Here is a 13,155-nt window from a genome sequence, read left to right as displayed (position 1 = left end):
GCTTTCTTGAGGCAAGTATCACTGCACGCGATTATTTTGATTTTGCTCAACCGATGTTTAATGATGAAACACCCAAGAAAGAATCTTTTCCGTACCATTTATTACCTAGACAAAGCTTATAAAAATATTTCAAATAACGCAAGCGTTATCTCTGTTCGTATAAGAGTTTACAATAATAACCTGGGGACAAATAAGCCTGTTTTTAAAGATCTTTAGCTTTTTACTCGAAGCTTTAAGTAACTTCTTTCAATGAGCGACCACACTGGATGCTTGTCCTGCCTACAGATAATGTGCACGCGCCAGCTTCTTTCCCAAGGGTTTTCAGGCTCACGAGTTATTTAGTGATAAATACAGGATACAGGATACCTGGGGGTAAAAATAATGAGATATGGAACATTATGAACAGATATCCCGGGACATAGAGTATGAAAATTGTTGATTTTGATGATTAAATAAATAGGATACGGGATATAAATGCCCAAAATATAGGCGGGATATATAGGCACAAAATCTGTGCAAAACAAATCTGCCCCCCCCCCCCCCCAAGGGGGCAGATTTGTTTTGCACAGATTTTGTACGTGCGCATAAATATCCCTTTGCTGCAAACGCAAGTCTGATTGGAGAATCAAGAACATCAGCGTTTTACGACGTTGTAGCACACGTCAAGCTTCGACCTAGTCATATTACACGTGGTGCACGGTATAAAAAGGTGCTTCCAGCAGGATATTTCATCACATTCTTTCATACTCTGCAGGCCGGACGTTTGCCTGCTAAGTAGCTCAAGCAAAACAAACACAAACAAGTCAAAGCCGTCAGCAGTAGGAACAACAATAACAACAAGCTAATACATCTCACAAATACTGTTCCCTAACCATTTCCCATAACTTTCCACAAAGTCGTCAGTTACTACTTTTTTCCTCTTTATACACCATCGCATTTTATCTCTTTTCATGTTGCCAAAACTTTCGTTTAGTAGAGTCAGCGGGCTACAACATTAGACCACTAAGTTTTCGTTTTTCACGACATAACTTCTGAAAAATCGAGTTGTCGTCAAGGCTAGACGACTTGATCGACTCCTATTGGGTATATTGCACAATGTTCGTTATTTTGACTGAAGAAAGTTTAGTTCCTCTCGCACTTTTACCTGGCATTTTCCATCGTCCAAGTATACCTTTTTTGTAAATAATTTTAATTTTTTTGTTGTTGTGTCCCCAATTAGTTGTGAAAACTAAATACATTGACACATTAATAAAGCTTTTACTTCCTTACTTACCTACGCTTGATCGTTTTGATGTTCTATAGATCCTCTCCGCTGAGCTGTACTAATTTGTCATGAATTTGAGCACAGACACATGAAAAGCTGGCCTGAATTTGTTGAATAGGTGTAAGGCTTTGAGTGCGCTCTTTTTTTACAGAGTGTATTACCATCGTGTTGTTCTTTGTTGTTGCTTATTTATTTTGTCAATTTAAGGTGTTTTTTTTCAAACTTAGGTATAACTCGATCACTTCAAAGTCTGGCCTCCCATTAATTGTTATTCTGTCCACAAAGTCTCTATTTGTCTTGAGTTCGTCTATATCCCAAGGGGATTTGAAAAAGCTCGAACGCAAGGAGATGGCCCTGGGAAAGACATGGTAATTTTTTTTGTGCACACTTCGCAGTCCCCTCGCGAGCAGATCGCAGTAAATGTACTAGTAGAAAAAAAAGAAACGTCTGTGGATGGACTAATATTGATTTAGTTTATACCTATAAGTATATCGATTTATATTTTAGATACTAATTGCTAAAATCCAATTACATCGTTCAACTTGTAATATAACTCCCCATTTTCGTAATCATATCGTAGCCAGCTGTAACATTGACAGTCTCAGTGCAACAAAATGCAGGACCATAGCTTACGAATGTTTATGAGTATCTTTCATCGTCAGGCCCGATTCCTTTCGGGTTCTCGCTTACGAGAGCTTAAAAACAAATGTGAAATCTAAATTACAAGGCCTCTACGTGTCCGTGGCTGCCGTAGTTGGCCAGACTCGAACTGTGCCACGAGTCAAATCTTGTCACAGAAATTTGTTCTTTAAAAACGCACACCACTATACCACCGAGGAAAATGACCCAGTCTTTCCTATTATTTTGGATTTATTTCCTTGATTTATTAACGATGTGGTCGACTAAAATTACAATTACGTAAAGCTAAATTACTAACAGCAGGTAAGTGGTTCTACACGCGAGACGAGGAAAACAAACTAGCTATGTACACTAATGGAAAACAAACATAACTGAAACAGGCTGAAATTAAATGCTGATAAAATATACTTACTCTCCAACGTTTCCGGGTTGAATCCTATCTTATGTCTTGATAAGTTCTTTAACGATTTCTGATTCTTCGATCACGCGCGTTACGGATCTCATTCTATAGTGCTATTAACTGGTTCTTGTAACGAAACATATCCCACGTGATACTCTGTAAATCACGGAACGAAACTTGATGATAAATACTTAGCTGCGCCTATATCGCAGCGGATACATGGCTCTTCTAAATTGTAAAATCAATTTATAAAAAAAGGCGTCTGCTAGAATTCTCAGCTATGAAATGTCCCAACTAAAGAAATACAACTAAAATAAAGTGTTCATTCAGCTTCTGTCAGCATCAGCTTCACTTGGTTTTACGGGAATCTGTTCAGCCTAGCGGGATTGGCTCCTCGTCGGAGACACCCGGTCTTCCTTCTGTGTTATTCGGGACTCTGAGGACAAGCTTGTTGATTTGGGTGCTCCAGGAAAGAGACTCGTTTTGCTCGTTTGCCACTGCTAGAGGGATGGCGATTTCCAACAGCGAGGTCCACCTTACGTATTAGCCCATCATCTCCCTTTGGAGCTTTTGTCACATGAGCTAGTTGCCACTGGTTACGGGGGGTATTATCGTCTCCAATTATAACGACATCTCCAATCTGTAAGTTTCGTCTTGGGCGCGCCCATTTCTGCCGTTCTTACAGAGCATGGAGAAATTCTTTCCTCCATTGAGTCCAGAACTCGTTCGTTATATGCTGAATGCGCCGCCATTGTTTCCTTGAGTACTGTTCAGCGTCTTGGAGGGCTCTAGGGGGGTTGGAAGAACGACCTTAGCGTTCGCGGTAAGGAGATGATTTGGGATCAAGGCCTCTAGAGAAACAGGCGACGTGGTTTTGTCAGTAGTGAGTGGATGGCTGCTTGTCACTGCTTCAGCTTCACACATAAATGTTCTTAGTACTTTGTCGTTCAGCTGGCTCCCGTTCTTTTCCAAGAGGGCGAAGAGAACGCTTTTAATGGTCCTGATTTGTCTCTCCCACACGCCTCCCATGTGACTGGCTGTGGGAGCGTTAAAATTCAATTCTATACAGTCACAGTTCATTTTCCGAGTAGGTCGGACTTGATCTTGTCTTGATCCATTTCACTGAGAGCTTCTCATGATTCTCGTTTTGCCCCTATGACGTTTGAACCTTGATCTGCTCGAAGTTGGCGTATGGGGCCACGCCTACAGAGGAATCGTCGCAGTGCGTTTAGTAATGAGTCGGTTTCCAATGTAAGACAGACTTCTGAATGAACGGCTCTGGAGGCCAGGCATTCGAAAACCACATCCCTTAACGTACCATTGGCCGAAGAGATCGACGCCGCAGTAACTAAATGAAGGGGATGGTTCTAGTCTTTCTCGGGAAGGTCAGCCATTTTTTGCTCCTGTATTTTCCCTTGCAGTCGTTGGCAGGTAACGAATTCTCTATAAAGGTTGAAACAGCACCGCTAAATCCAGTGATCCAATAGCCGGAGAGGCGAATTCCGTTGAGGGTAAAACCTCTCCCTTGGAGCTGAGTCTTCTCATGAAAATCCTTTACGACGAGCTCGTTGACGTGTCCTCTTCTTGGAAGAATGACTGGGTTCTTTATATCCTCAGGTAGGCTAGCTTGCTGACTTCTCCCACCCACTCTTAGAACCCTATGTCTATCTAGGAAATAACGAAGGCGGCAGAGAGTGTTTGCTTGTTTCACGACTTGATTTCGCTTTCTTTCTTCATCTCTTTTCTGTATTTCTTCGTTCTACCTGAGGTTCTCAAACGCCTTGATCTCATTGTCAAAGACCTTTACTTGTATTTGCTTTACTATTTCGCGCACAGCTTTCTTCAGTTCTTCTATGCAAACCGGCTGGTACTTCTGAGTTGCAAAGGTTTTCACATCTGTCAAGTGGATCCCTTTCCTTTATTTCATTCTCTCTCGGAGTACTTCCCGGTATCTGCGGCAGACAGCTACGGCTCTCTGTGCACGGAACCGATCTAAGAAATAATCAAATCGTTGTAGCAAGGATGCTGGGACTTCATTCGCTGCTGTCGTGAAAACAGAGATTTTCTTGACTTCTTTATCGTCAGGTGATAGCTCGAGAAGTTCATACCTCTCCAGCCTTCGCTGTTCTCCCACGAGAACATGAAATTCTAGTTTTAGAAGACTGTTGTATTGATCTTCCAGAAATTGTTCAAAAAGAAAAGCTGAATTCATTAATATCAGTAATATCGTTTTAGTGTATCTGTAGTCTCTTGTCATAACTGTTGTTAATTATTATTTGTAATACCGTTAGTTAATCAGTGGTCTCTAGTCATTGTTGTCAATTTTTATTTCTTCAGTTCTCTTGTTGCCTTAAGTTGTATTTAGTTGCGCTTAGTTGTACATATTTCCTGTAAACATGACCCGCCTAGATTAGCTCAGCTACCCGCGGGCATGTTATAATCGTACTTTTAATTTTAAAACACAATAAAATGTATGTAGGTAATTGTATGTATGTAAGTTACATCTTACGGGAGATCTATGAAGTGAATATTATCAATATAGTTAACGATAAAGTTAGGGTCAGACTGGATTTCAGATTTCTTTTGCCCTAAAGAAACCCAGGTTCTCTTGCACTCTTACTTGGAATTTACTTTCATCAAATCTACTGCTTCATCGATTTGGACTTCGGTGACTCGAAAAAAAAAAAAAAAAAAAAAAAATTCGTGACGCACACTACCTTTTTTGTGTTAAATGTCGTCCTAAAATCGTTAAACTATTTTTTTTCCACTTGGCTGTGACGCGTTTTTATCCCACAGCTAGTTTGACAATGTTATGACGCATTTTATCATCAAATCGATGACAGATGCATACAAAAGCTGGGCTAAATAAATAGAGGTTGGCTTTTAGCGCGCTTTCTTATACGGTGTTTTCTAAAAGGAATCATCGCGGTTTTGTTCTTCGTTGGCTTGTCTTTATATCATTGATTTAAGGATCGCGAAAGTCTGGCATCCCATTTGGGAGCTGATCAAGACGACACCGAACAGTTGAAAACAAAGTGCTTTTACAGACCGTGAACACCCAAAATGTTGATTTCAAATAATATAAGCATACTCAAAATATAAGTAGAATTTTCAACTCAAACTAAAGAGAAAATCGTAACCATTATTGTTAGTGCGACTTATGTTGAGTAAAGTTTAATCCGATTTTAAGAGAGCATCCATCTGAAAACCATGGAGTCCACATCGACCCTCTCAGATTTTGTTCAAATTCTTTGTAGGGTTACATAATAAGGTGGTAATGCAGTGGGTGGAATATTATCACAAAAGTCTTTAACGTCTAGGAGATATCGCGGTCAACGTACTCATGATCGAATTTAGCCCAACCATTGACCATATTTTGACCCATTTTTGGACTAAAATATTTGTAAAAGCATTGAAACTTTCCTGCTCAAAATGCTGGTGTAATTAATATTATGTAACTAGATTGCAATGATACCAACTGAGATTTCAAATGACTTAGTGGTCTGGTAACATACGCATTTTGAAAATAATACCCTGAAGGAAGTGTTGGGCGGAAAGGATTTTAAGGTAAAAAAAAGGTTTGAAAATCGCTGATGCGGCATTGTTTCAAAAGTTTTTTTACCTTTATGAAGCCTTTATCGGTCAAAAAATACCAGCAAAAATAATTCTGTAAAGTTTAAAACGATCGTGAGATTTTGATGGACAAAAACGTGCTATATGTCAGTGCAGGAAAACAAAGAATTACAACGAGTGTCATAGCATAATGGATACGCCGGTTGAGTAAGCACCAGATTAATCCATATTAACAATTAACTTTTAAAATTATAGCTGTTAATGTTAATCAGTTATGTTGTTATAAAGTACGCTCGGTATGAAAGCCTTACGACGAGGAAGGCAGATAATCAAGCCCCACTGAAGTCGCCACATACCTCATCGATCGGCTGCACGCTTACATTCACGGACAAATTGGTCCAGAAGGAGGACAAACCTCTAAGCCACTAGTTTCATTTCTGCCTGGCATGCAGTTTCAATCACCAAAAACAATTCGTAAGGCTTAAAGATGCAATTATCTCGTTAAACGAAGGGCTACTGCACTTTATCCCTTCCGGCGCCATTTTGTTTAAGACTAGCACCCAGCCCCTCAAGACTCTCATGAGTGCTTTGTACAACTCTATCCAGATACGTGTCAAATCTAACCCGATTCATCGAAAACTCGATTGAGCGTTAATCGATACTCCTGGTGTGTGATATAGCGTTGCGCTCAGAGAGTCAGACAAAACTTTTAAAGCACGAACTTTTATTTGCATAGGAATGAGGCGGTCTGTTACATTTTACTCGACCCGATCGGGAATTCAGAGCTGTCTAGTTCTGGAGGATCGGTCGGTTTCTAGACCTGTTCCGCTGGATTTATCATTCCTGTGATATTTAGTAAAATATAAGTTCGGGAGGGGGGACTCCCATGTAAAAAGACCGGGGGCACTCGTCGTAAATTTTGAAAAAAAAAAAACCTAAGAGGTTGCAAGATCCCGTTTTGTGGGCGAGGCTTAAAATAGTTTTCCACCCCTAAGAGATTCCAATTCTTAAACAGCAAATTAACTGACACTTTCATAAAGCCTCGTTATCCAAACTGAATGCACACTCTTTTATTGAAGAAATGTGAATTCCCGGTGTAAATGCGACAAAATTAAAAATCAGTTGATTGTCAAATATCTCCTGTCATATTTTTTTCGGCTCAATACCCTAAAAGGTACCGCGAAAGCTTCTGCTGTGAACTTTGTTAGGTTGAACACCCTAAGAGGTACGATAACCGCTTTTTAAACCCCTGTTCTATTTATATGGGAGTACCCCCCTGGTATAAGCTTCTTTTTTTTTATCAGTTTCAAGGTTTTCCACAATTTCAGCTCTGCCTAGTTATGTTGCGACAATGTGAGCCTACCGGGATTTGAGAGGAAAAAGTTGACCGAAAAACGTATTATTAAGTTCACACTGAAAGCTGACAATTGATGGCATTATTCATTGCGGTCAAACAGTCAGCATGAGTTTTAACTATCATCAACAACGCGTTATCATGTGCCGTTTGACAGGGGAATCGGGAAGGGGGCAAATAGTAAGGGAATCTCCCGCCTCGTCAAACAAACAAAGTTTCCATTCCGCTTCAACACCCACGGATGTGGTTTTATAACAGAGGTCTTTAATGGTACGGTGCTGTTTGGTCTTTGTACCGACCAGATACACTACACTCTTTCTTGGAATGCCCTCTAACGGAGCGTTCAAAAGAAGCCTAGCAATAATGTGATTGGAATCAGGCTGAAATTTGATACAAAATACGGCCGTAAGATGTCACAAGTGACATGCTCTCAGTCTGCCACGTAATCAATCGTTCCAGCTGGTGCTTTACTTTATAGTAAAACAATAACGCAAAAACTTAATGTTCTGGTGGTTACCATTGCATGGAAAAGAAATAAGTAATATAAGATTTCGTTGCGGAGAAAAAAAAAATTGTTGTGACTGTTTGAACAAAACACCCGACTAGATAGTACAACAAGTCGGTGAAGTATTAAAATGCTTGGATGTGACGCCGCCAGCTGGCCGCGTGGCTCGATAACATCTGTTCAGCAAAATTATTATGGTGTTGGGAATACAACAAAATGAGGCTTGGTTGCCAAACGAGCTTTGTTACTTATTCAACCTTCAAGGCAATGATTTCTAAATGCTATGATGCGGCTTTCCACGAAAACATCTCACTTCGGTACGAGGTTTGTATGACAACTACTCAGAATTACTCAAGAGGGCTCAACTACCAACACTAAAGAACAGACGCCTGCAAGATGTATGTACCCTTATGTATAAAGTCAAACACAAATTATGTCCAGCCTACATTAGCAACATTATTAATACTCATAGCACTTCTTATTCCTTAAGACAAACTGATTTCAGCATTCCTGGATATAATACAGCAACATATGGTCAACATTCCAAAATTATGGGCAAAACTGCCTAAAAATATTAGATCTGCAAAAACTTTGAATAACTTTAAAAGCACTATTACAAAGTTTGACGTTATCTCTCTGCTGGACGACGGATGTATGCATTGTTCCTGCTGTTCATCTATGTAGTTAGTTGTTAAATAAATATTAGGTAATAATATTATGATAGTATGATAGTATTTATCAACAAATTAGTTTTTTGATTCAATTTTATATTTTAATATTTTCTTAATTTTACTAAATCTTAGGTGAATACATTTTACTTTATATTTTAGTCTTCCCAATTAGTAGAACACTTGTGCTCAGCTATTAAGACTGAGACTTAAATAAAGATGTCATTATATTCATTCATTCATTCATTCATTCATTCAACTCATGATTTTTGCGGCTTAGCTATAAGCCAACTAGCTAACAGTAGCTTAAATACTAACAAAATAACTAAATTGGACTTTCAAAATTTTCATAACGATGCTTCGCTTCTCGTTAAGTAACGTTTTATCTACGTATTATTATTTCCACTCAATTCTGACAGTACTTCAGACCAGGCAGGCACACCAGTTAGCTATTTGTAAGCTTGACCGAGGAGCTGAACTGGGATCTACCAAGAAACGACTCCAGCTTAGTGGTCAGAGCGGGACTTGAACCCGCGACCTCCGAATTTAAAGTCCCGCGCCAAAACCACTCGGCCACGCTGCCTCCACAATTCTGGAGAAGAACAGAATAGTTTTCAAAACCAAGACCATTCGTTATCCCAAGCCAATTTTGCAAGAGTATATTCCATGTTTGTTTCTGATTCGATGTTCATTATTCAATGTCTTTAGAATTCTTTGACAAATATTTGCTATTTCCTGATTACTCCTCTTCAACGTACGATTTGGACAGGGAGATTTCGCTAAGCATTGTGAAGACGAATTGGGCTTCAAGGTCTGATGAAACCCGGCCATGGCATTCACAATCATCCTGAGCTAACAGTCTATGATAGTTTTTCTGCTTAGTTACCATTGTCAAAGGATTTCAGTTAAAACGCGATCTTGTCAAATTTATTCCAGTGGCGAAATCATATGTGCAAACATCACTAGTAGAATCCTTTTGCTGTCATTTATTTAAAACGTCTCTTTTGCTTAGAGACAAATCAATGAAAGTTTACATGAAAGGATCGTCTGAAGGTACTCCATTGTGAACACCATCTGAATATTCCACACAAGAGCATGATGTAATTGTGATAGAGTTGTTTGCGCTGGAAATTCGATCAAGGAGGAACATGTGTTCTTTTCGGCGGCGCTTTCTTTTTAATTACAATTTAAAAGACTACTCGCAAAAAGCAGAAAACACCACTTGACAATAACCTTTTTACCATAACTGCAGAAATTCTCACGCACTCATTGGCTAATTTTTATTGTCAATAAGCGAACAGACACATGAATTTAGAATTTGAAATAATGGCGGAATAGATACAGTGGAAAATCTCGTAACTCGAAACCCTCGGGGGACGCAAAAAAGGTGTCCGTAACTGAAGCTGGTCGCTTATGACAATGATTCTCGGATGCAGCCATTTGAGGTATAAAGGATACATACAGCGGCTTACCTATGGGAGCTTACCCAGTTAGCAATAAAAAAAAAAAAAATTGGAATGTAAAGAGAAAAAAAAAAAAACATGTAGCATTATTTTGATATCCCTATGCAATTCCCCGATAATGGCGATGACTTGTACACAGCACTGTATACTAAAGTATCAGGACTGGCCCTTTGGAATTTAGAGGAACAAATCATAATTGCAGCCTGCATAAACATTAACAGAGGCTCTGGATGGAGTTAACTGACAACTGACAAATGGCCAAAATATTAATAATAATAATAATAATAATAATAATAATAACAATAATAATAATAAATATTAATAATAATAAAAAATAATAATAACAACTTTCAGCTGACAAATAGCTGAAAAAAGTAGTCAGATTTACTAAAAACTGAGAAAAAGCTTTATTCGTTATTCGTTTGAAATTTATTGAAAATGTGTATTGTTTTCGGTGGAAATATTATTACTGTAGCCTGCTGTAACTGTAATTGTAACTGCTTGATGTTTAAGTTGTTTAGATTGTTTTTAGATCGAAACTATCAGTTCTCTATTAAGATAATTTTCCTTTAAGTCTGTTATTATTAATCATTTCCAGTTTGACCCTCATACTATCTGTTACATATTCCTCAATCGAAGGCCACGCCCTTCAGGAGTTAGGGAAAATCGAAATTAATCAAGACCATCGACGACTGACAAACAGTGTATACAAAACCCATTTTTCTAATTGTAAATGGCCACAAATCCTACACCGTACCGCTTTTCTTTGATCTCTTGCTGTTTCTGTTTTATTGACATATTTTTAAAATGTGTTACGTATTTTTATGTTAATGTAAGCATTTCTCTTTTTTAAAAAAGAAATTTTGCATCCCAGTAAAACGGGTGTCATATTTCACCCCTTACTCCCCATAACGGCCACTTCTCTACACTTACTTTCTTCCTCTATACTCGAGGTGGCCTTTTGATAGGGGTCCCACTGTATTGTTTTTAAAAGGGGTCAAATAGCACTCCACTTAGCTGACAAATGACAAATGGCCCAAAATTTAACTGACAACTAATAAATGAATAACATTTTAACTGAAAACTGACATTTGCACCACCACCCCTCATCCATACCCTCTTAACACTCTCATTTCAACAAAATGCAGTGATGCAGTTTACAAATGGTTATGAATATCTTTCATAGTCAGGTCCAATTCCTTTCGGGTGTCGGCTTACAGGAGCTTTAAAACAAAGGAAAACTCTAAATAGTGAGACATTAAATTATCTGCGGCCGCTTACGGAAATGTGTGCTAACGGGAATGAGTAAATGCAGAGGTTGTATGGGAGTTCAAACGCGGGTTTTGTGAAGGCGGTCGCAAGTTCGACGCATGGTGTACGATCGACTCTAATAAATTTAACTTTATTATCATACTGGGAGGCGCGGTGGCCTCATGTTTAGTGTGCTCGTCACCGGATCGAGCTGTCGGGGCTCGAACACTAGCCGGGGACATTGTGTTGTGTTATTGGGCAAGACACTTTACTCCCACAATGCCTCGCTCCCCCAGACACGGTATAAATGGGTACCGGCGAACTTAATGCTGGGGGTAACCCTGCGAGAGTAGAAATACTGCTAGTCGCTTCATGCGACAGAAACCGGGATAAGCTCTGGCCTGGTGAGCCCCTTGGCTCGTATGCAGACTTGCCTTTACCTTTATTATCATACTACAATGCGTCTTTTTAATCTCACAATTAATGCGAGACATGTTTTACTTGTTTCTTTGTCTATTGCAGAGACCTATCGGGAAATAAATATATGTTATTTGCCGGCTGGGAGGTCCGTATGGTGAAAAACTGTGACCGTGGTCTTGAAAATGCTGCCCGAGGCCGCAGGCCGAGGGCAGCATTTTCAAGACCGAGGTCACAGTTTTTCACCATACGGACCGACCCTAAGCTGGCAAATAAATGTTTATTTTTTTCTCCTGCGGTAAATTGGTTTTACAGATTACAAATGGGTTTGTTTACGCAACTCTTGTCACTGAATCGGCTTCCACGCCGTCTACTAACGATTTGTAAAAAATCTCGGCAACGAGCGAGTAACTCAGATAGTACACAAAGAAAGATGTATTAAAGAACAGATTTTTTTTGAACTACTTTATGTTAGTTGCATTTATTTCACCGGTTAAGTTCTCCAAAATTGTTTTTGCGGTGTGAAATTTCGTGCGAAGTTTGAAGTTTTACTACAAAAACAATTTCTGTCAGTCGTTGCTTTTAAAATCACTTGAAATCAGACTTTTCTACCGTAAATTGAATAGCAGAAAGCGAGGAAATTCTTTTAGTGTATTCGACAGAAATTCTCCTAAATACAGCAACGATCAGCGAGGTAAACTCGACTGAAATTGACTCAAATTTTATGGCGAGAAAAACACAGGATTACGCACCATTACAGCGCCAAGCTACAAACAACCCAGCACACTTTCACAACTTCAAAACACTCAATTCAATTTACTTACAGTGACTTTCCTTGCCATTTTAAAGTGAACAGAGATAAACTTTCGTTGATTAATCGTCGATGGACGTGTAAAAAAGGCAAAAGATTGACAACTACCGCCAACTTTTAGGAGCGAAATTTAGGCTGCGAAGAAAAAATCCGGCCCGTGGGCCGTATTGTAAAAAGCTGGACCGGTCACGTGCGTATGATTAGCCAATCAAAAATTCAAGGATTTAGGAATCCGGCCCGCTCAGATACTTGAGAAAAAAATAATATTCGGAATTTGACAGTGAATGTTTTCTCCGGTTTAGTGAACTTAAGACTCCTGTAATTATATCGATTGACGTTTTAAATAGCAACTGCTTAATTCTAATTACATCGTTCAAGTTGTAATATAGTTCGGCATTTTCCGAATTTTCCTCTCGAAAGGTTGGACAATTGCTATGATAGGTAAACCCAAGGGTTTTATGATTATTTTATGTACAAAATGAAAGACTGTTTTAGTGTTCCTATCGGGTTGTAGCAACACGAGTGGAAGTGTACAAGAACGAGAAATTCTTTGGGAACACGAGCCGATACGTATGCACGGAGCTTAAAAATTTTGCCAAAGTTCTTACAGTGTGTTTAGTGCTGTTATTATTTTCGGACATAAACGAAAAACTGCATCTTAGTACGAGTTAACTCTAGTCAGATTGGATTTATCTTTAAGGCCAGAAAAATGCATTAGTCAAAGTTTGACGTAGAATTCGATGGAAAAAAATGTCCTTATTTTATCGTGTTCAGAGATATTATCTGACGCAAGTGGACTGAACTTGGTAA

Source organism: Orbicella faveolata, unplaced genomic scaffold, assembly GCF_042242905.1.
Source record: "Orbicella faveolata isolate gen_17 unplaced genomic scaffold, um_ofav_v1 contig_46, whole genome shotgun sequence".
In the NCBI taxonomy this organism is placed as follows: Eukaryota; Metazoa; Cnidaria; class Anthozoa; order Scleractinia; family Merulinidae; genus Orbicella; species Orbicella faveolata.
The sequence above is the reverse complement of the archived record's forward strand: the minus strand, read 5'-3'. Positions refer to the sequence as shown.